Source organism: Neodiprion pinetum, chromosome 2 (assembly GCF_021155775.2).
Source record: "Neodiprion pinetum isolate iyNeoPine1 chromosome 2, iyNeoPine1.2, whole genome shotgun sequence".
NCBI classification, from domain to species: domain Eukaryota; kingdom Metazoa; phylum Arthropoda; class Insecta; order Hymenoptera; family Diprionidae; genus Neodiprion; species Neodiprion pinetum.
The window spans coordinates 23572260-23597661 of record NC_060233.1 but is presented as its reverse complement, the minus strand read 5'-3'; the positions used below and the strand labels follow the sequence as shown (position 1 = coordinate 23597661).

The 25402-nt window shown below is 36.4% G+C and overlaps 1 protein-coding gene and 1 non-coding gene across 6 annotated transcripts in view; one reads left to right on the top strand and one right to left on the bottom strand.

Moving 5' to 3' along the window:
* The first annotated feature begins 646 nt into the window (after positions 1–646).
* Positions 647–25402, top strand: part of Vha100-2 (V-type ATPase subunit a family protein Vha100-2) — a 76815-nt gene continuing 52059 nt past the window's right edge. The window contains exons 1-3 of one of the 5 annotated variants that reach the window (XM_046613222.2): positions 647–851; positions 977–1277; positions 3625–3748. The gene's annotated coding sequence lies outside the window, so the exon portion shown is untranslated. Of the gene's footprint in view, positions 1278–3624; positions 3749–10651; positions 10919–13761; positions 13780–25402 lie in introns of those variants that run through there. The other 4 variants (XM_046613224.2, XM_046613228.2, XM_046613225.2 and 1 more) reach the window with 4 other exon arrangements.
* Positions 21215–21352, bottom strand: LOC124213484 (U4atac minor spliceosomal RNA). The gene has a single exon (XR_006881890.1). It is a non-coding gene; the product is annotated as a U4atac minor spliceosomal RNA (small nuclear RNA).

Below are 25402 nucleotides of genomic sequence, written 5' to 3'. Positions count from 1 at the left end.
TACTTCACCTCCGTATAAGTAATCAATCAATGAATTCCACAATCAAATTCTGTTCATACAGCACATTCGCGTGATGAAATTCGAACTAACGATCGGTTGTCGAGTAAAAATTCCCACATTGAAACAGGAAATGAAGTAAATAAGTAATTCACGCACACGGAAACTATGGCCATAATAAATGAGGATCGGATCATACGTAAACAGCTTAAATAAGCTGGGTAGGTACTACATAAATGAATGGTAAATCTCGTGCACCTAAATATTTAAGGTCATGTAGTACTCCTCCTACCTTTACCGACCAAGCGCACTCACCCTTTTTCTTCCTACGTTGAATAAAGAAATGAACGAATAGGGTTCAAATTTCGACGGTAAATCTCTCTTTCGAAGCGGAATTCAGAAAAGTAACTCTATCCCGAAAATCGTCAAAGAAATGTGAGGCTTACTTTAGGAGTACTACGTGACCTTAAAATTCTACATTTACCGCAGTAAGCGCTGAACGGCGTGCGGCGGGCTGACGATGGACAGTGCCAACCAGAGTGCTAGCATGCCTCGGTCTGACGAATGAACCACGAACCAGCCTTCGATGAACGCTTCGGTTATTCATTAATTTTCCAGCTCCGAGTTTGCGCTGCCGCTCCTCGGCAGGCGCCAGTTGCCGCTCACACTCATCGGTGGCTAGTATTCGTCGGTGGACACGGCGGATCTTTTCGTTGTGTTTGAGCAGCTGGCCGAGTGGTCAGTGGTCAACGGGATCCGTTATAATCCTCTTTTATTTTTTACCTATCTGTCAGACGGTGACTGCGTCGCTGCGGGCACTGACGGCCAACATACGCCAAAACTCCATCTCCAAGGTGCGAATTAATACAAGAGCGACCACCCTGAACACAGCCGGCTGTCAAGGGCTCGGAAAGCTTCCGGGGTCGCCGGAATAAAGAGCGCAACCTAACCTAACCTAACCTAACCTTGGGAGTTACAGCGGTTGACAAGCGAGCCGCGAATCCAGCAGGGGCGAATCACGTTTCGCTGACAACGTTGACGGATGTCCGACAGAAATAATCCTATTCCGTCTGGATCTTAGCTCTTTTTACGCTGCAGATCATACATTGTTCAAGATTCCTCGAGTGTCTGTTTGGTGACGCACGGAGTGCAGTGTGCCGGGGTAATAATATAGCACTTGAGTTACAAAGTTCAAATTTCGAACCTGGAATTAACGACTGTCGACCCGGGACTGCAGAGCCGATAGTGCTGACCTGTTTTACGCGGAATCCTGCTAAGTGGTAAGCTGCAATTCGCCTTCATTCGGAATTCCCTAACTATGTGTGTATTTTACATACATTGACATCTTTCAGCTGCATTCCTTGGTTTATTATTGACATAGACACACGAGATCTACTACCGTTCTGCAGGCTTAAGCACGACGGATTAACTCGTTAAAACACTGTTTGCTCTACTTGCCAGTATATTGTTCATTATTCAGTCGAGAATTAATAAAGAAGCTTACATAACTGACGTACATCGAATAACAATCATTTTATTCATCCCCCATACCCAATAATATTTTTTGTCTTTCCCTCCGAATCTTTTTCATTCCACAGCTCTGATCGAGGTTGAAGTTAGTAACGTTATCTTAACGAAACATTGGGGAAAAAACACAAGGTTGAAGTTAGTAAAGTTAACGTAACGAAACTTTGGGGGGGGGGATTACTATTTTGCAAGTTTATAGTGACTTTGAAGTAGTTAAGTTTTCAAAATATGAATACATTTTGCCTTTATTATGATTTACTGAATGTTGGACATTCCTGCAATTGTGAAATAATGATTTTTCGAAACGTTAATCATTACAATAACTTCAGCCTCTTACGTACTTACTCATTTGCCTTGACCTCTAATACTGTGAGAGAAGACAATCCTAGATCTGTTTTGATTTAGTAGGGTATAGTTGTCATCATTCATCCTAAGCGGAATTTCCGACGAATTTTCTTGCCGAGCAAATGTTTTGCCAAGTCCAACGTATTTACGGGGCCAGCTTTACTCATAAACAATTCATGTAGGCACGCTGTGCAAATACGCGTACATACTGAAGCGATGTTTATCTCCTTGCGTCTATGCGATGTTATTCGTTCCACGTTAGTTCAGCTTGTCAAAATCGATTCGTGGCCGTTCTTATACATTTACCATTCTTGCTGCGGTATTTTATTAATATCAGAATTCATCAAACTTGTGTTGAAGCTCCGGAAAATATCTGTCACTGTCTGCAAATAAGTTTCGAAATAATGGAGACAAATTCTGTTGTCAGACTTCACATTCCGAAGTGTTGTTAATTGTTTCCATCATGACTGGATCATCTATGACGTTTAATCCGTACATCTGACAGGCGATTTTCAGAATTTTCGAGCTAAAATTCCTTAAAAATAATTGAAAAATGAAGCTACCGTCAAGAAAAAAATATCGTCGAAAAGAAATGATTATACTTGATAAATACACGTTTGATTTAGATTGTTCCTACGAAAACTTCCGGAGAAAAATGAACGAAGAACAAAGTGATTACATCTTATTCTTATGGTAAAACGAGTCTCGTGGGACAGCATAACGAGAGTTCATATAGATGTATGAAACTTTCAACGATTTGCCATTCAATTATTCGGAATCGTCTTTTTAGGGGGGGGGGGGGGTCTGAGTAAAAATCACGAACACCCGTTTCGGGACCACCTTAATACACACACTGTAGAGTTATTCATTTACAGAATTGCTTGTCTACAGCAAGACAGGAGATGCTGCAGAAATACAAAAAGATGATTCAGAAGAAATTTTCATAAATAAGCAAAAATATTGTATCTGAAGTTTCTACCGATCAATCTTGATTAAAAACTCAAGCTATCACCGAAAATTATTATTCCGGACAAATATGTGAGGCCTCGTTAATTTTGTGGGAACAGGAAATGGAAATCTCAATGCAATGAAGTTCATGCTGACAGCCAAAGTTAACGGCTAAATAAACTAAATTTGTTATGAGTAGAATAATTCAGTGATTTGACGAAACTTTTAGCTTTCTATGACCTCCGATAAAATTTTTATCACTGATGTATGATCTTACTGCATCATACCGCTTATTTTATGAATACAGGAACTCAATGATAATGACTATTCGAAGATCTTTTTTGAAGTGATCCCATAGACGAAGGGGGACGAAAGTAAAATTAAACATATTTCAACGAAGTGCGTGAAGATATTCATGGGCTTTCATAGATTATTTTGAACAGGGAAGGTTATAAACATGACTTGCACGGTTATTCGCCGTGCAGGAAGGAATGTTATTTTGAGTACTCACGGCCTTAGGATTAGCGAGACACTAGGTATCGATTGACGCATAACGAGCGGCTGACGGTGCTGGCACTTAAAGTGTGACAACTTTAGTACCTACAAGTACCATTCGAGAAAATATTAAAGAAAATTGAATATTCTTTCTCTTTGTTACCTTATCCATTATCTATCATCAATCAGCATTTCCGTAGTTGTAGTAAATAAAAACGTCGAAACGAAACTGCTTCAAATTGTGGATAATCGGCAAAAGGCAGGATAATTATTTACGGTAATACGCTAACAGTGACAACGTTTTTCTTTCAGACACATGGCCGGCTGTTCTAGGCTGGCGATGCGACTTCAGGTATCAGGAGTGCCATTTGATCATCGAATGTCTTGATTCTTGCAACGCGAGGGATGCAGGAGCACCGACCGAAGCTGAAGTAGAGTGAGTTGTTTGTCATTTTGAACCAGTTATAATAGTAATAATAATAATTTGAATTTCATTATTAATAATTCATGAATAAATTCATACTTTCGGAATACCTCCGTTGTAAAAATATTTTTTTTTCAACAAATATGTCTCCAGCCAATTGAAAACGTGGCAGAACTAAGTAAATGTTAAAACAATTTCTACATGTGAGGCGTTACCACCAAATCAGCCACTTTTGTTACCCTATTTTTTCAGATTTTTTAATTTTCATGTTTCGGAAATGTTTTTCTTTTAAACGCGTATATCATGGAAGATTGAAATCGGGTAACAAAACTTTTTCATAAAAAAGTTATGTTGCCCAAGTTTACTCAGCAGATAAAAAAAATTAAATTTTTTTCGCTGAAAGTAACCTTTTTGATGTCATCAAAAATATAACATATACATATTGCAATAGATAGTTCTTAGGAAAAAAATAACTTTCTTATGATCAGATTCTTGTTAGCCGACTTCAATCTTCCATGATATAGGGGTTCAGAAAAAAATCAAATCCGAAACAAGTAGAGTAAGAAATTTTTTTAAATTCACAGAGAGTACCTTTAAGTCGTACTACTATATAACCCATTATGGAACAGATCCGAGAGGACAAAAAAAAAGTGGCTGAGTGATGAAGAACACTTCATGTATTGAACTGTATGTGGAAAAAAATTTGGTACAAGATTCACGGAGCCATCTGCCAAGCGCGCTATATTTTTTCTTGCTTCATTTAATTGACCGATTAAACAAACTTACCTGAAGTGAAGTTCGATCGAAATTATATAAGGGTCTCGTCCGAAAGGATTACACAACATATTATCGCTAATTCTACTACGATGTCGTCACATTTTCAGAGCAAAATACAGTGGAAAGTACGTTTACTCTCCACATGCTACCCACTTCACAGTCATAAATTTTAAAGTGCAGCCCCAAATAATAGAATAACTGGACTTGAAAGTCGACTTGAAATTTCTTCTAGGTTTTTTTTTTATGGATCTGGGGGGGGGGGGGGGGGGAGCGGTATGTAATATTTTCGGACGAGACCTGTATATAATTTCAATAGAGCTTCACTTCAGGTAAGTGTAAGTTCGTTCGATGGGTCAATTATATAATATATATGGTCTCGTTGGATTACACAGCGTAGATGTTTAAAGAATAGAATAAATCGAACGTTATTAATTCATTCTGCCTTGTACTTTTGATTTCAACGGACGATTGTAGAACTTCGCGAAACGTAGGAAGAATTAGACCATCCCGCTGTCGCTGTAATAATATTTATACCTACGCCCTTTTTAAAGGCGTTCGAGGTAGACGCATTTCTCTTGCTGTACGCGGTTAATCCTCCTCCTCCTCTACCCCGCTCTCAGACAAGACAGACTTGATTCACCTACTGTTTTCGTGGATGCCTGTTGTGTGGTTTCTTATAAGTAATTAGTAACTGATCACAATTGTTTGGTTTCAATATATTTCTCGACTGTTCGAGTTGGACAAAGTTGAGGTCTGTCGATGAAAAAAGGTAATTTCAGGAGTGTCTGACCAATTCCTGCTTCAGACGTTTTGACGAGATGAGTAATTTCTACTTCCAGACCATTTGACGTTTTCTTAATATTACTTTTTTTTTTATTTTTATAAGCGATAGCGTCTGAAGTCGGTGGGCTGTACCCAGTACTAGTAAGGTTACCAACTTTAGCGTGAGATCGGGTAATTTTAGTGACTCTGAGAGGATATAACTTAGATAAATATTTTAGTACTACAGTCGGGTCCCATTTTCTATCATATCTGGGCTTTACTGGGCGACTCTTATAAACTCTTCTAAGAAATCTATTCAATAACAAGCTTGACGCCAAATAATTTTTGGCGATCAGTGATATATGTAGCTGCTCTCGTTGAAGTCAATGTGCCATAAGAGGCTCCCGCTTCGAACTTCTCGCGATCTCGGTGAGAAATTGTAATAAGTTGATTTCCTCAAAGATATATGGATCTTTGTCATTCGATGTATGAGATTGCCACCAGGTTTTGATTGTACTGGAATACTGTTTAATCGTTGCTTCAGATAATGAGGCCATCATCATGTTGATTGTAGGGGGCGAGAGGTTCTTTGAAGCGAATGCTGACCTAATAATCTGCCGATAGTCGGTGACAGCTTGTCGGCCAAGGGATAAACGAGTTTTCTGCAAGGAGATCAAAGTAGATTTCTCGCAAGTTTAAATATTAATGGTTCTTCCACAAGGAGAGCCGTAAACATAGGGAACCAAGGCTGTGATGTCCAAAACGGAACCACTAGGATTCCACAAGCTTTATCAGCGACTATTTTCTGCAATACTCTGGGTACCAGCGTGAATGGAGGGAACGCGTGAAAGTGAATTGAACTCCAATTCAAAGTAAATGCACCCACGAAGCACCCTTCGGAATCTTTTAACCGCGAACAGAATTGTTTGCATTAGCGAATAAATTTATAATTGGTACAGTAAAGCGTTCGGTAATGCTTTTAAATGCAAAGCCGGCAAGCTCCCATTCTGTGTCAATGTTGTTCAGCCTTGATTCCTTATCTGCGTGAACATTGTCCTTTTAGGGGATGTACGACGCGAAAATCCGTAGATTTCGTTTATCGCATCACTTCCATATCTTTCCAGCTATGTTATTTAAGTGAGGATATTGTATGCCTCCTATGCGGTTAATCTATGATACAGCAGTCGTGTTATCCACTTTCAAGAGAACGTCGCAGTCACTTACATCCGAAGCAAAATTTGTTAGTGCCAGAAATACCGCAAGTAATTCTAAATAGTTAATGTGAAATTCTCTTTCTTCAGCTGACCACAGACCACGGGCTCACTTACAGCTGTGGAAGGCAGATGCCTGTTAGTCAATCATCAGAATACACTAGTTTGTACACACGAGCGTTAAAGAAGTTGGTCGAGGATGCTATATTTGATTCCCACCAACCTAGGTTAATCGGAATATCTCTTGGTAAACTCATGTTGGCCTCATAGTCGTTATCACTAACAATAAGTAGTAACGCCAGGAATTTCTAGGAGCTTAGTGTATAGCCATCCATATTTAATGGCTGGACAAGCTGTAGCGAGACTGCCTATAAGTTGGGCTAGACTCCTGATTTTGCAATGTTTTCTTGTACGGAAATCCTCAATATTTTTGATGTGTTTTTGAAATTAAGTCAACTAGATATCATATTATTTGAAGTTTATGCATTGTTTCTCCATGTCGTATGTTTGTTGACAAAACAATTAGGTACTTCAAATAAAATAAGCACATGAATATAGCCTAAAAAAAATTCACAACAATTGATTGCCATACTTTGTTGATCTAACCGGAGCTTGTTTAACGTAACTGGTTGAATGAGTCCAACTTAACTTGTTTACGAGGTAAAAAAAGAAACAGCACATGCTTTGAAACAAGTAGAGAATATATTCATCGTAAATATCAGTATACTAATACTATAAACGGCCACTAGGCGGAACTTTCTCACTTCGGAAGTAACTGCAGATATAAACGAAGTAAGGATAATACCAAGTTTCGAGTCATCGAAATAGATATTGTCAAAAAATTAACAAAAATTTCTGGTACATATTGAATTCATACTTCTAGATATACAACAATAAGTTTCCGGGTTATACCCATCAAATATCGGGTAAATCCCACAAAACTTTGTGTCAACAGAAGTATAAAAGATATCAATCGAAAAATGCGTTTTGCATGCTTGAATAACTCTTATGTTCAGTCAGCGCAAAAGATTTTTGTAACTACAAATTCAATTACCTGTTTCAACCATTGAACTCTTGACTTAAAAAAACTTGAATTAGAACAAGTTCAATTTGTTTTGATTCAACAATTTCGTATCTTCAAAACAAAACGATTAAGATGCGTTCGACTAAATTCTTAGTCGTTCCAATCACGCATTTTGTTGATACGAAATTCACATTATTGCAAGGAACTCGCATCATGTTATCTTGAATAAATTGATAATCAGCATGATGATTCAAAGGCTTGATTTAATTCTATTTTAAGTGTTAACCCCCCTGTGCACAACCCCGAGTATACTCGGGGTCGGAGTTTTCGTCGATAACTTTTGATGCATTAACTTATTCGGGGTGTTTGCCAGCGCAAATTAAAGCTTATGAGCACAGCTTGCAGAGGTGCATACTTATGAATTTCAACCAGGCCCAGATTTTTTGTAAAATGACACGGAAAATGGTGAAATTTGTCTACAATTGTGGATAATTATAATTTTTTATCTAACATCTAGGAATGATCTAAAAGTGGCGGAAACGGGCTGAAACTTCATACCAGGGGGTTTTCGAGGCTGCTGATCATGAATCTGTTATCGGATTTTAGAAATTCCAAGATGGCGGCTTGGTTTAGCGCATGCGCAATGGAGAACTCGTGCTAGACTTTCGGAATCGAGCTGGAACTTAATACCCAGTGGTTTTTTGGGCTGCTGATCATGAATCTGTTATCGGATTTTAGAAATTCCAGGATGGCGGCTTGGTTTAGCGCATGCGCAATGGAGAACTCGTGCTAGACTTTCGGAATCGAGCTGAAACTTCATACCTGGGGGTTTTTTGGGCTGCTGATCATCATCCTGTTACCGGATTTTAGAAATTCCAAGGTGGCGGCTTGGTTTAGCGCATGCACAATGGAGAACTCGTGCTAGACTTTCGGAATCGAGCTGGAACTTCATACCCGGGGGTTTTTTGGGCTGCTGATCATGAATCTGCTATCGGATCTTAGAAATTCCAAGATGGCGGCTTGGTTTAGCGCATGCGCAATGGAGAACTCGTGCTAGACTTTCGGAATCGAGCTGAAACTTCATACCTGGGGGTTTTTGAGGCCGCTGATCATGATCCTGTTATCGGATTTTAGAAATTCCAAGGTGGCGGCTTGGTTTAGCTTTATATAAATTCAGTGGAGAAATTCAGTTGCGGGTTTCGTGATCTTGTAGATTCCAAGCCACCTGTTGACATTTCCCCGTACTACAAAGGAAAATAGGGTAACTGAACAGCGCAAAGGCGGAAGATTTGACAATGCGACTGAGAAATTTTGCTTTCAACGGCTCCTTCCAAAATTTCTTGGCTGCACTCGTTTGAGAAGATTCTTGACATCCCCAAAGCCAATATGTCTAATTCGACTCAGAAAGGATCGATAAAAAAATAAATGAATAAGTAAATTTATTTATTTCTTGTACATGAATTTGCATGGATTTCACCAAAAGTTCGGGTTTGACCATAAAATTGGCCAATATTGACCTGTCCATTTCGAATCCGGCACTTTTGACCCTCGATTCGTGCTCAGCGACACAGAGAGCCCATGTACACAAATTTTCACGAATTTCGCAAAAAGTTTGAATTTTACCATAAAATTGGCCAATAATGGCCTGGCCATTCTGAAATTCAGAAAACTAATGCGAAATTCGTTTTCAGCGCCCTCGAAAACATAGAGTCTGATAGTTTCCCTGACGAACCCATCGGCCCAACTCCTGGTGCATTTCGCGATCACTGCTCAGGATTTCATATGCGCAGGGGGGTTAAAAGTATTTCATTCGATGAAAGTATTTCGTTGAATTAAACAAGTATTGTGTTCGCCGCATTTGGCTATAACATTTAGTTGAATCAAAAGGAGACCACTTAATTCAAATAATCATTTCCCTCCATGCATAATTTCAAAATATTGAATTCCTAATGCACGTAAACCAAAATACATAGTTCAAAGCTGACGATAAAAATTTCTTCCGTACATTTGTTTGCCGAAGGGTCTTTTACGGATCAATAGTCAATGAGCGAAGCATTGAGACACGAAACATCTCTTCCGTGACCTCTATAAAGCCACCCCGCCACTTGCTCAAAAAAGTTCGGGGACATCATAGATTAAAGAGCTATTCATGAGCTCTGCAATGCCGCAAAGCGCGGTTATTGAACTCGTTGCTGTTATGAGAAAATCAATTTTGAAAAGTGGTGGGGCTAGCATTCCGGTAAGCTGTAGCTTAAAAATTGAATTATACATATCCTGTTAGCTTTTAAATGGCTGAACATTTTGCCGTAAAACAAAATTCGCTGCGATGAATATTAAGAGTAGTTCTCTGATGATCTAAAACAAATCGGAGCAGGGGGTGGTCAGGGGGGACTAGCTCAAAAATCAAATTATCCGTATCCTGTTAGCTCTTGAATGGCTGAATATTTTGCCGTAAAAAAGAATTCGCATCCATGAATTTTGAGGGAGGTTTTCTTTTTGTTTGTCGCCAAGGGTTGAAAATCAATAATTGTCACCACTGTTATTCAAAAGCTCTTAAATCACGCAACATTCCAGAACTCATCATTTTGATTTCTGTTTTTTTCCTCTCGACGCGATTGGGTATGGATATATTCATAGGGGTTGTTTATACGACATTGTTTCCAACGTATATCAGGAGCTCCTAATTAGCGCCTAATTCTCACGTGGTCACAATACCAAAAAAAAAAAATTTCACCTTCTTAATTTACTTCTTAATATTGATTTTCCCGTAACATAACCGAGCTCAAAAATCGCGGTTTGCAGCATTGCAGAACTCGTAAGTAGTTCTTTATTCTATGGTTTTTTCAAATTTTTTCGAGCAAGTGGAGAGGGAGGCAGCTTTACGGAGGTTCTTCCGTGACTACGACAAACTCGATCGGCGTTAAGACAGCTGTTTCGGCACAGAGCTTGCAAGTGCAAGGTAGGGTGTGTACGCGACAATGTCGAATAGACGAGTGAGACTAATTGCGAGTATTGCGTAGGTATAGGCGATTGTATACGTGCATATAATCGGCACAATACCTACACACACCGAACCGTTTGTGTGTGTACGTTGATTCGTACGCACCGCAGCAGCTGTCCGTTTGATTAGGGTCACTTGTCGGTAGTCAGCCAGCGAACGCTGTCCAAGGCTCTTGTTCCTTGGTCATAATAACGCGCCGCGTATGTTACTTCTTCGCAAGCCCGTCCTCATCAGTTATCTCACCATTGCTACAGCGGTGCTTTGGCATTCCGCCGACCCAAGACGTTCAGTGGCGCCCTGGCGCCTCACGCTTTGAGGGGAACGAACTAGAGAACGTGGAAGAGGGAAAGTGAGGAAAGAGAAACAGCAGAAGAGAAGAGCAGAGTGCGCGTGCTTGATCGTTATAGGTAGGTCATCGCTGCCCAAGACGAATAAGTGTTTTCTAGTCGGAGAAAAGTAAGATAAACTGACGGAGTGATGAGGTTACCGGATAAGATGCGACAACACGACGTTCGTCGGGCTGATAATCGCATATATGCGTGTGAAATAGACTGTATCAAAAAAATCGGGATTTTTTTTTTCAAAACTTGAATCGAAAGTATTGTTTGAAATAAGGAAAAAAAAATTTGTTTCCAAATTTCAGCTCCTAATATTAATATTCAGATATGCCTTGTCGCGATTTTCTATTTCCCGTTTGAACATCATGGGAAAAATGTGTTTCCAACTTTGGAATTTTGTAATTCGTCAACGCATTAGTGTACTGATAAGACCAGAACGTATTTTTGTAGGGAATTAAACACTCTGCTCAAAAGGTCTTTTATCATTTTATGATAAATCTACTCATTCTAATGTTATTTAAAGTCGAAAGGTTTTTAAGGACTTGAAATAACGTTAGAAAGAATAGATTTATCATAAGATGATCGCAGACCTTTTTCGTAGAGCATTCAATTCCCTGCAAAAATACGTTCTAGTTTTATCACTACATCAATGCGTTGAGGAGTTGTAAAATTCCAAAGTTTAAAACAAATTTTTCCCATGTTATTTAAATGGGAAATAAAAAATCGCGATGAAGCACCTCTAAATATTTATATTAAGAGTTGAAACTTGGGCAGCATCTTTTTTTCGACATTTCAAAGAATATTTTCGACTCGAATGACGAAAGAAAAAATGGTCGATTTCTATGATACAGTCCAATGTGAAATATACGTTAGACACGCTTGTGAATGCACCTCTTAAATCGGAACTTTGGAAAAGAGTAAAAACTGTTGGAATACTCTTCAGCAATGTCATTTGCTCCAATGACATTGAACACAAGTGGAATAACATTCCTATATGCTTAGTAGAAACGAATCTAAGGAAACTCCCAGAAAACAAGCTAACATATTATATCAACAATTTGCGAAAAGATTTTACAATCTGAACCTTTTTTTTTTTTTCCTAATCGAATGCTAATGCTTTTGGGCTGTAGGTCTCAACAAATCATCTGATGAACATTCAAACTAAATCTTACATTAGTGTATATTTTTCAACGCGGAAATGTAATAGCGACAACCATCCGTTGTACAATGATTACACCAAGCTATTTTTATCCACTCTGGAGGTAAAATTATTTGTAAAACTGTTGCTGGGACGATTTTTGGAAATCTTTATGATGAACAAAATAAGCCAGAAAACATCAGAATTGCATCTAAAACACTAGAATTTAATCATTTCAAACATTTTGATTACACAACGTTTTCTCTAATTGTTGGTATCTTAGCTTGCGATATTAGAATTCGATCAGATTTATTCTTATTACACGGTGAGGACGTTGTTGCATTCGTGTAGACTATGTTGGGCGTAAATAACACTGTAAAATAAATTTTACAGTTCTTTCCCCTTCATTCATACGATCCAGTCGACTCTTTTACAGCGTCGCGTTATATGCTACATCATGCAGTAAGGCCACTTTCACACGTCTATTTAGAAGTATTATCCATCGTTTACGACTGTCATCATCTGTTTCAATTCCAGAATCGAGTAGTTTGTCTGCTCACACCTGCTACCCATAATTGAAAAATAACTTGACCATCGTGTAGAGCACAAAATTCTACATCGAAATATGTCCTCATGTGTCGGAATCGGCGTTAGATTAGTATAATTAAAAAAAAATAAGAAATTCTACTTATATGTGTATCTGGCATCTGAGGAATTTCGATGAAATAATTTCTTGTTTCTTAATTTGTTAATCCGACTCCGTTTCCGACATTTGAGGACATAATTCGATGTAGAATTTTTCACTCCACACGATGGTCAAGTTATTTTTCGCCTATTTGATAGCAGTTTTCGAGGAAAACGCAAAAAATGTAAAATTTTGCTGTTTTCTCAAAACACCGATTATGCCGCTCAAAAATAAATTCAGATTTGAGTTCCTGAGGGTCGGAAATCTCTGTACACAAAAATGCAGCCCTAAACATCCCGAATATTTTTAATCCAGACCTATTTTTCCGTTTTTCGTCTCTTTATTGTTGTATTTTTCCAAACAAGGTCAACCTGCTGCCTCTTTTCCACATCGCTCTTACATATTTTTGCCGCTTTTCCGCCGCAGTATTTCTATCCCCCCCCCCCCCCCCCCCCCCTTCTTCGCAACCCAGTTGCAATTCACGAAACGACGAGTAGATTAGGCTACCCGTTTGACCTGCGTCGACATCGAGGAGCCGCCCGTTTGACCCATGAGTTTGCTCTTGAACTTATAAACTGAATAATGAGTGACTGGAATAACTGTAGTGATAAATTATTCGATATAAGACACAAAGAGATACAGACGGAGTTAAAGGATAAGGAAGACGTGACCATGGTTCTGATGCAACTCGTAAACATGCGATATAAAATATGGCACAGTATACGTCGCGATTTCGCCACTGACACGATCGAGATATTTTACTCTCTGGGTTCTCTTGTTCCTACAAACGAGAGAGATAGTTTATTTTCATCCGGGAAACGATTGCGCCACGAGTTGGACCTCTCGACAATTAAGTCTTTAGTTACTATTATTAGCAACACGTTTCCGTCCCTACATAACCTGTGATGCAAGGGAGATTCAATTCGCGAGAAAAATGGGCGTGGACCTACTGTGCAAAGAATGTTTAAAGCATCCGGTGACGGTCGATAAAATAATACGTGGGTTAAGGGAATAGTGCGAGAGGGACATTGCGAAGTACTCGAACGCATCGATAGAGAATTGTTCTCGATAACGCAATTTCATAACAGCAGTTTGCCGATTACGCAGGTCAAAAAAAAAATATATACTTCCGCGTTTACATTTAAATGAATAAATTTTGATTCTATGCATCAAATAATAACGTAAATCTTTATTTATTTCTTTTAAAGTTTACTTTTGTCTTTTTTACGTTGATAAATGAGTCCTGAAGTTTTTGGTTAATTGTATAAGCAGCAGGTAGCAGCACGTTGAAATAGAAAGCAAACTTTATGTAATAAAACTATTTTCTCTTTTATTAATTACCTGTAAGAAATCAAAATTGGACGTCTAGAATCCAGACTCGAAATTCTAGTTGAATGGTGAATTGTCTTTTAAATTGCTTCTTCTCTATTACCTGGGTGTGCCATAAAAGTGCAAATAGCTGCTGGTTAGAGGCTATTTATGCTAGATTTTTCTACGTCAATATCACTGTTTAAAAGTACCTTTTATAGAACGCGAACATGATTTACGCGTTATTATGCGAGTTTTCCGTACACAAAGTACCGGTGACGATGAATGAGTCTGAGAATGCACATGCGCGTAGTATTGAAAATACGACTTTCGACTCCTAGAAGTTAAAAATAGTCATTTCTCTACTACGCGCATGATGCGCTGTCGCGAACAAATCTGACATTACGCGACCCTAACCTCAATTTCGTGCTGCGTGAAAGAATGCGTAACATACTCTTGTTATATGTATAAAGAATCGTGTGCAAGAAGAATCTAAATGTCTTTTCGCCTCGCGTTTTTGCAATACTCGTCTTCGGCTTACCTACGACTCGTGTTGTAAACTTTCGCTTAGCCTGAAAAGAACGAGTTTGCCAACTATTGCTGCCCCCGAATACATAAATTACTTAAAATTAAATATACACTTCAAAGATCCCTGCACAGGAAAAAGAATCCCAGCAGTGAGAGTTGTTGATCTTCGGGGAATTAAAAATATATCTAACAGCAATAGCGTTTTGTTTTTCACCCGTGTGTGGAGTTTGCAGTACGAGTCACAGACGAGTAAAACAAACACCAAGAGTAAAAAAAACCTCCCACCCGTAGCACAAATGATATTTTATACAACACAGGTTTGAATACGGCCATTTTGTTTCACCAACATTGTTCATACTAGCGAAATACGTTTACTCCGAGAAATTTACAACTTCTTTGGTCAAACCAATTACGCGAATGCTTGAACGTCGTGAATGAATCATCTATACACATTTTCGTTTGTCATTGAAGTCGATAAGCAAGATTTTAAATATCTCTATCATACGTTTACAGAAATCCGTTGAAAATACGATGGGAATCCGTAAATAGTTATTAGAAAAAACTAATCTTATACGATGGTACGAATCAGAAATGATAGTAAACTAACCGGTTTTAGCCAAAAAAAAAATCCTTGCTTTTTTGTACAAGGCACGATCACGCAATGTTGGGATGCCTAATATTTGATTTTGAATATTTCGAAAAATGACGGAGTTATGAACAGCCGTTTTGAAACTGGAAATGTGATAGAGCTTCAAATCTTATTGGCACTTTCGCACTAAGAACAGTGTCTCGTGTCACCCAAATTCATTTATGAGGATAAAGTTAGTAACGTTAGTTTAACGATGTATGTTCAGAAAAAATAGTTACTCGGTCCCTTAGGATTTTCGAAAATTCAGCTAGTAAATAATAACATAGAAAACATGTTCATATTTTGAAAAGTGAACTCTTTGAAAGTCCTTCTAAATTTGTAAAATAACTATTTTGTCCATAACGTTTCGTTGCGTTAACGTTACTATGTTCAGCCTTCCAAAAATCACTTTTTTATAACTCAAATATGGCTTCAAACGAATCTCGTTTCCAAAATATGAGCATACGTATATGTTTGGATTTCTTTATCCTGTAATCTACTAGATTTCAAATTCTCCTAAATTAGCGAAACAACGATTATTTTTGAAAATATGTCGTTTTACTAACGTTTCGAGAATCAACCACATCTGCTACTAACGTATTCGCTCGGGCGTAAAAATATGCGTAATGCACTTGCCAATTCTTTTCGATTGCGTAAAAATGCACAGTGGCAAACTCGCGGAGTGTCTTTGACCGCAAGCCATGATTACGTCGTTCATACAATCGTATAATCTATACAAGTACTGCGTCTCACATATGGGTAATTCTCGCGAAAGTCAAAAGCGTTCACAATTTCTACCCTCGAATTAACCCCATTATTTTTGTCGAATTACTGTTTTTCAACGTAAAATTATATCTCAAACAATTTTTATCACACTTATTGATATTGACTAATTAATTATCAAGAATTTCAAACAATTACCAATTATCAACTAGAGAAATTTCTTTTCTGAAAGATCAGTCTCTCTAAAAAAAATGGTCTCGATATGAAATCTTAATTTTTACTGAAGGTTCTTTAAAAAAAAAAAATAAACATCCGAAAATACCTCTTTTTTCTGTTTGTAATTCTTTTTTTGGAAAAAATTAGCGAAAATAAATGAGTTAAATTTTTTTGATATATTCTTAATGTTCTAATTAGGACCTTCTGAAATGAAATAAATGATTAGTTGCAGAATTTTTAAAATATCAGTTACGTCTATTTGGAATGGTTCTAATTGTAATTCTTTGCACAGAAATTGAGTAAATTTTTCTAAAAAGTAAAAAATGGGAATTAATCTTTTTGCAAATTTTATTCGTTAAATGCTGACAATTTCAATCAGAGCAGACGAAATCAAATAGAATTGACAAGTTTGAAAATTATTTGTGCAACAGTCAGATTTATTGCAGTAAATCCTAATGAGAGATTAATAAAAAATTTGCCCTAAACTGAATCAAGGGTAAAAAGTTGCCGTGTTTTCGTCCATTTTTTATTTTCGCGAAAAAACACAAAACGGAAAGTCCAAATCAAAGTGACGTATTTTTATAATCCCCAATTTAGGGATTCAAATCGAAAATCCCCCGTCATTGTTTACGATGTTACTCAAGTTATCAATTGGCAGTTCTAAGATATTTTTTATAATTGATTAGTCAAGATCCATAAGTGTAAAGAAGAAATATAATTTTCCGGCGAAAAAAGTACCACAAAAAATATTTTCAAATTTGATCTAAGAGTCAAAGTTCAGTACCCTTTCGACTTGAGCGAAAAGTACTCACATATAGGTGCGATTACGTAGCCTGAAGATATATGACACGTATTATGTATATACGTAATACAGGTATATGTCATGCGCTAGGCTCCTGCCCTACATTTTGTGGTACGCAACAAGTATGTATACTATATACAATAATATGACTGATTCCGACAATGATACGTAAGCCGCTAGGTCTGAAAAATTCTAATCGACTGTAATTTCGGTGTATCATCACGTGTTTTGAAATATGAAAATTTCCCAAATTTTACACATCTAGGCCTTACCGTTTACGAGAAAGACGTTGATAAAGTTTTGACTTTTTTCGATTGCATGTCTTACTTCGAAGTTTCAGCACCTATTGTTGTAGGAAAAAAAAATCTGGTCCACTTTGTTTATTTTTTTTGTTTTTTTTTATCTAGAAAAGTCTGATCTTTCCAAATTTTTAATCCAGTTTTGGATAGATCGTCAGTACCGAAAAAACGCTTCTTTCGAAAAACAAGTGTTTTTCAAGGTATACTACAAACTAAATGTTTACTTTCAAGATAATGAGTAAGAAAGTATGAGAGTTATCAATAAATTTGTTGTAAGTAGTAATGACACAAATCAAATTTTTCCAAATGTTAAAGGTAACACCTTCGGGAAGGCTGGTTCAATCTCACGATGTGTAAAAGTTTTATACAAATTAAGCTCAGACCCGATTCCTCCGTCACCGCACTATGAAAATCTAGAGTCCTTCCGTAAAAATTCCAAGTTTTTCAATGGAATCATCAAAATACTTTCTTTTTTTTTCTTAGTGGAATCTTGAAAAAAAGCTATTTTTTTCAAAAAAATCGGTATATTCTTGCTGTTGCTGACGATCTATTCGATAATGAATTTAAAATTTGGAAAGATCAGACGGTTTTTTTACAACAAAAAAAACGTGGTCTACTTTTTTTCTCTACAGCAACAGGTGCTGCAAATTCAAGGTAAAATATGCGAGCGAAAAAAAGTAAAAAATCCATCAATGTGTTTCTCGTAAGCGGTAAGGCCTAAAGGTGTAAAATTTGGCGAACTTTCATATCTTAATACACATGATGATATACAGAAATTACAGCCAAATAGAATTTTTGCAGACCTGGTGACTTACTCATAATTGGCGGAATCAACCATATACGTTCGGTATGTGTCGTGAATGGTAGTAAGCTGAATCGTGCACCTCTACGTATGTACATAACTAGATACATTGCGTAATTATTACACCTACTGTAGCTCATGAACGACAACACATGCACATGACACAATTCCTCTAAAGTTAATTTAAAATAATCAGCCGAAGTTTCTTTCTATCAGACTATTATTATCCAGTAGAAGATAAGCGCCAAAATGTATGGGGATTTCCACGCCAGTTCAGTAAACGGTTCACCATAACATGTTTTGATTTCATCAAGGATTTTTTCTAAGTTAGTACGACGCCTGAAAACCTTAAAAGAAAACGCAAATTTTTTTAATCACTCGCCTTTACCTTATGAATTTTCTAACCCATCTCAAAACACCTAAATTGATTTTTGTTAACCAAGAAAAAAACACTAAGTTTTCAAAATAAAACATCTTCACGCAAGATTCAAAATGGACGGAAATATTTTTCTATTTTTTGAAACGTTTTTATAATTTTTTCAATCGGTTTTTCAATTTTCGTGTCTGTTCAAAGTCTATTATAAAATTGTATTCGAAAAGTCGTAGATGTGTTTTAGGACATGAAAAAAAAATTTTAAAATTAATAAAAGAACCGAAGTTTCAATATGTATTAAAATCGTTTTTGAACAGGTATGAAAACAGTGATAAGGGTTTGAAAAATTAGAAAAACGATTTAAAAAAAAAACCGAACCTTTTCTCTGAATCTTGCATAAAAATGTTTTATCTCGAAAACGGAATGTTTGTTTACTTGATTCACAAAAATCAAATTAGGTGTTTTAGAGATGGGTTTAAAAATTCATTGGGTAAAGACCAAGTTTTCAGGTACGGTACTATCATGGGTGAAGTCTTTTATGAAATGAAAAGTTGTCATGGTCAAGCGTTTTACTAAGTTGGCGGGGAAAGCCCGATATATGAAACTTTATTTCTAATAAAAAGCAAGTCCTCAGTTTCTCGCCTCATTTTAACCTGTCACAAAAAACCATATCGGAAATTCTAAACGAACAATTGTTGAAAATATTTTAATGATTACGGTGACAGATATTCAGATCTGGATCTAAAAAACTATGCATGAAGTCGGTACATTTTTCCCAAAATGAAACGAATACCTTAAAAATACTAATTTTGTTAAAATCATTCATTTACACAACTGAATAATTTTATACTAGTTGTAAAAAAGAATTTCAAACAATTTACTCTCGTTTAGGATTAGCAATGAGAGTTATTTTATGATAAAAAATGAATTACGGCATCAGGCATAGATCGCGCAGTCGCAGGCGGTTTTAAAATGTTAGTTCAGTGAAGTTAATTAACTTTCTGCGCTACCTACGTCAATAACTCGACCACCTTGTGGTTTTTACGAGCACTAGTGCTTATAAAAACTACATAATGTACTAGTTTTTGACAAGAGATTGCACAGACAATTAGATTATGGCATATGCGCAAATAGCGACTTCTTGACTTGTGTGAGTTTGGCACTTCATATTCGTCAAGAGATCTCTAAAGGGTTCGCACGCACAGGGAAAACTTATACATTAACGGCAAAAAACCGACCCAACCCACGAATAATTATTTAGTGAATTTTTTTTCACAGCTGTCTCGGGGGGGTCACTGGGAGTGTAAATTCAAAATGGCGACCAAATCATGCTTATGCTTATATTCGAAAAATGGTTTTTTAGGTTAAAATGGTTTTTCTTGAATGAATAACTCGGCCGGTTTTGATTTTACAGAAAAACCGTGATAACAAAAGTTGTATAAATTTTGATTTTCTACAAGTTTAGTCCTTACAGTTTTTCTTCTAGGATCAAGATTTTTGGAATTAAACCTGAAAAAAGCGACAAATTCGAAATATTTCCATTATCTCGTTTATTTTCAACTTTACGGCACAAATAACGACGACCAAAGATGTAGAGAATCAAATTCTGAACAATTTCGGTTCTTACCTTTTTTTTCCAAAAATCGATATTTAAGGTCGTACGCCAACCATGGAGAAACAAAGCGTAAACGTCTATCGAATCCCACGACGTTTAATATCGATTCTTGGAAAAACAGGTAGAGGCCCAAATTTTCAGAAATTGCATTCTATACAACTTTTGCCCTATTGATTGTACCTGTAAAATTGACAAAAAAAAGGAGATAATGCGAATATTTCGAAATACTAAATATATAATATGATTATATAGAATATATTTTCGAATATAATATGGTACATATTTTCGGGTTAAATTCGGATAATATCGATTTTTGGAAAAAAAGGTGGGGACCGAAGTTGTTCAGGATTTGATTCTCAACAAGTTTGTTGCTATTCATGTATGCCGTTAAGTTGAAAATAAACGAGATAATGGAAATATTTCGAATTTGTCGCTTTTTTCAGGTTTAATGCCAAAAATCTTGATCCTAGAAGAAAAACTATACGAACTAAAATTGTAGATAATCAAAATGTATACAACTTTTGTCCTCACGGCTTTTCTGTAAAATCAAAACCGGCCGAGTTATTCAAGAAAAACCGTTTAACCTAAAAAACCATTTTTCGAATATACGCTTACGCATGGTTTGGTCGTCATTTTGAATTTACACTCCCAGCGACCCCCCCGAGACAGCTGTGAAAAAAAAAATTCACTAAATAATTATCCGTAGATCAAAGTATATAATGACTGGACTATTAAGGAATTTCGAAAATAAGACCAGAGAATTTTGTGTCTGTCGAGGGAGAGAAACTCGATCTTATACAAAATACTATCGATCTGGAAATCAAAAATTTTACTTGAAATTTTGTTCCATCGCACCACTCTTGATACATTCTGTCTGTTACTTAAATACCAACCGGTTTGTTCGTTTCTGTCTTACGGAAAATCGTAGGCTTCTTTACTGTCAATTGATAGTCAGATTTACTAGGGGTAAACCGAAAAATTGCCATTATGCATTCAGCGGTATCTTTTTCGAAAGATTACTAGACAAAAAATAGTATGTTCAGATTGGGCTACCCGTACAAAGTCCAGGGTTTTCAGATTCCAACAAGTGCCACAGGCAAATATTAATCATATTGACATGCGCATCTGTTACCTTAACATTCACATCAATTTTGAACCGGGACTCCCTCATGATTCTTCAAATTATCAAATCTGGATGAATCCTTTTGAACGGTCACTGGATGAACAGCCCCTTGTTAAAGTAAAGAGGCTTGCAAAAATTGCATCCCGTCAAAGTCACCGTATGGCAAACCTAACGGATGCGGTTATATTTTTGTTTATGGTTTCAGCATCAGTGCCCTCACTATACGGTCATTGAACACTATGCTCCCCAAAGACAAGGATGATAGAGCCACGCGATGCGTCTCGGTTCATAAAATCGGAGCGCTTTATTGTATGTGGGAAAGGCTGCCGCCTGGTGGCACGTCGTTAGACTCTGCAATTTAGCGAGCGATGCTCCCGACTCCCGCTCTTATCCAATGTAGCTTGCAATACACGGATGGTAAACTGCTCACCCAGGTAGGTGTAGGTCCAGGCTTGTACAACTAATCTGAACGACACGTGACAGGCACGAAGAAGGGGTTCAAGTGTAAGATATTTTATGTTTTATCACACCGGGGCGGTGAACGTCTAGTGTTATCACTTTCTCAGACTCCTATTTCAACTCGTTCTTAGGTGTTCGTCACTGGAATTACTGCACGTGATATAAAATGATATGGTTGATAAAAGTTCAGCCGCTTACTATCGGGTACTTCAGTATCCGATTAAGAACGTAGGGCCGTTAAAAAACCGAGGTACATAACTTTCTTAAATATGTACCGGTACGGAAAAATATTTTTTTGGATCTAACTTCACGCCTTCTTCATATTTCTTTTTGATCCAGAAACTCTCAGATCATGAATATTTCACAATATGAAATGGTATTTGTGATAACAAAATAGGTTGCAACGTTGTAACGTTACGGTTCATTTCAACGCTATTATTTAATACATTTATATCTTTTTGTTTATTCTGCCAGATTTTAAAAGAGCCCCTGATTCAAAGAAATAATTCAAAGCAATAAAAACTTTCCGTTGGCTTTAATTGGATTTTTGTTTGAGATATTTCTTATCAAAAGTCTGTCTTATCGAAATTTGATTCAAAATTGAATTCATTAATATTTCTATCGGATTCCATCGCTTCATGCAGAGTACAAGTATTTCAACACGATTCTATCCGATAAAGGTTAAGATCCGATTGAGAACGGTTAACTCTTATTGATTCTGTATTGGCAATCAAAAGCTCAGCGGGGCTCTACTAATTAGCATAACTGTATCATGCTCTTTCATCCGAATCAGTTTTCATAGATTTCCATCGTTTTTGTTGGCTGGTTCACCAGAGATTATATATAGTCAACATTCAAATCTTATCCACTGTGAATATATTTTCTCGTTTATACACATTGCAACAAATAGCCAACACCGAAATCTTTTATAACGATAAATTGGGTGATGATTATTGATTCATAAAACACTTTTACGTGTAAAAATTACCATAGTATGTAGTATTGTTATTTTTTGCTGCTGATCTGCACCCTAACTTCCAAACATGTATAGTCCAATCTTGAAACGTACGTGTCCAATCGAATCGAACGCGTCAGGTTCAATGTTCCATGTTATTTATGCGTTGATTGGTTATCAACGTTTTGTCGAACTGATTTCGAAATTTGGTGCAATTAATTGATATTGATTTCAAATGCATCAGGCAAAAAACGGGATTTTTTAATATTGCGCTTGATTCTGTTAAGTTATAACAGGCTGATTAAAAATAATGTCTGCGTCGTTCCCCAAAAAACCGCAGTAACACAAAAATAGGTTACAGGCTCAATGTAAAGATTAAATTAGTCAGGGAAAATGCAATATGAACTTGTCGAAAATTTTCCTTACACGTGGATATTGGAAACTGTGTGAAACTACTACATGTGTGCGCTGCGTACGCAATACTGTGGCGCCAAAAACGCAGGTTAGGTTAGGTTTAGAAGCTTGCAATCTGAGTAAAACAATTGGCGTCGAAAGATTCTGGTGGAAAGCACAGGCTCAAACAAGAGGTATAATATTGTATAAGATAGGCTGCAGAATGAAGCACAACATAAATCTATGGTAATCTTGCTATCATAATTGGGGCGATCAACTCGTCGAATCTATGATAATGAAGTTACGTTCATGTTGATTATGGATGAAAATGAAACGGTAATCCTGCAATCACATGTGACAATAAACCGAGTGGTAACCTGAATTTAATCCGCTATATCCTCTGGCGAATATCAAAAGTTGAAATGGTTGATCACGAGACATGCGAACAACGCAAAGTATAGAATAATTCATGAACAAAGTTGAAGACTTGAAGAAAGGGATGCAATAAATGATTAAAATATGGTCAAAAAAGTGTCATGCGATACATGAATATTGAAACAAGCAACTGTACATGGGAAGTGTTGTAATTAAAATTTATACTAATGTAAAATTTAAACTTTAGTCATTGATATAACTGAAAAAACAAAAAATGATCATTCAAATGATAATTTGGTAACTTACACTGCAAGATGAAATAATTATTATATTATTCACTGAAACTTATCTTTGAAAACGTTTGGAACGATTTGAAAAAAATGCATCAAACACTTTTAAACGGAATATTCTAACATTAAATGCACATTATGTTCACTTTTAAATAGAATATTATAAAATTAAATGTAGGTATATTACATTCGCTTGACCAAATACGATAATATTAGATATTTATTTAAAAAATATCTGATGCTTTAGTGAATTTAGGCCTTATTAACTGTTCAATCGGATTAGAGTAGCAAATTGGCCACGTTAGGTTAACTATTATGTCGAAAATTTCAGCTTGCAATTCAGAGATATATCGAAGTTGCTGCTGTTTTTCAACTACACCAACTGGAGAACTTCGAGAAGCTTATGTTCCTATTCGTGATGGAATTACTAAAGATTACAAAATGTTAGTTTTATTTTTCCATTTGCAATGAAAGATTTGCAAGCTACCAAAATTGCACAAGGGTTGACATAAGGTGCAGAGAAATTAGAGGAACAGCAAAGAAACCAAGAGAATATTGCATTCAGTATAGTTAAGCAAGTTAAAAAAAGAAACAATGGACTACTATCCAACTTAATCTACTAAGAATCGAAAAATTACAAAAGATGCTTCACATGATCAAAGAAAATGTTGAAACCGAGTTTGAGTCGTGGGTAATCACAAAAACTTGAGGCCTTATTTTTCGTGTACAAAATTTTTTATCATTTCATTCAAGTATTTCCGCTCTTACTTTGACAAAATAAAACTGACAGTACAGTAGAATTGCGTGAGTGAGACTGTAAAGACAAAAATATTTTAAACTACTTTAGTCATTGAAATATCAAATATTCTTATTATTTTATGTTCCTTTATCAAACTGCAAGGCCAACTAATAATGCAATAAAATAGTACTAATTCAAAGTACGTTGCAAAAGTAAGCTTTAATCATTATTTATTCTACATGTTGTGATTTATTTACACGTTACGTGTGCAAATTATTATCACTTCACATTACAAATTTAACAATACGATGCAAGGGCGATAAAAATTTCTTTGAAAAATGCGTACCTTGTAAATTTCCAACCGATGAAATTTCATCATGGCGTCAGACTTCGTACGATGAATGGTATAAAGCTGTTATACGTGGCCAAAAGTTTCAATTTGTCTAATGCAGATATCTTTAAGATCATCGTACGTACACTGTTAAAAATTTCTGTATGGAACTTCTTACACTGTATTAGAAGTTTTATCTGGATACGGAACAGTGAATTTACCATACATTTACTGTATATTCAATTTACAAACACAATAAATTTATGACAAAATTTAGTGAAATCAAATTACTTTTTTGTGTTTTTCTTACAAATTTTAGTAAAATCAAAAATTTTCGTTGTAAATTTCAAACAAATGCATAGTAATTTATGTTGCTGCACTGAATTTGTAAATTTACACCTCTTGTGTACAGTAAATGTGTAGTAAATTCACAATCATTTTTAACAGTGTAGAAGCCAGTTGGTGAAATAAACGATACTTGCATTGATAATGCATTACGTTCGTGCCCTGCACATATTCGCTACTAATTTTACCTTTATTGTCACTTGCCAGTTAGGCTTGAACAACTCTTGATGATAAGTTGAATACAAACAGCATATAGTTCCAGTATGTTATTGGCAAAGTCCAAAGTAATCATTGTCAATTTCAATCGCAATATCGAATATATACTATTCTTTTACTGATTTTCATCTGCCGGATGTAAGAAAAATCATTCGTATCTTCATGCTCAAGATTTGGATGCTTTGAGAATTTGTTTACGATATGGTGTTT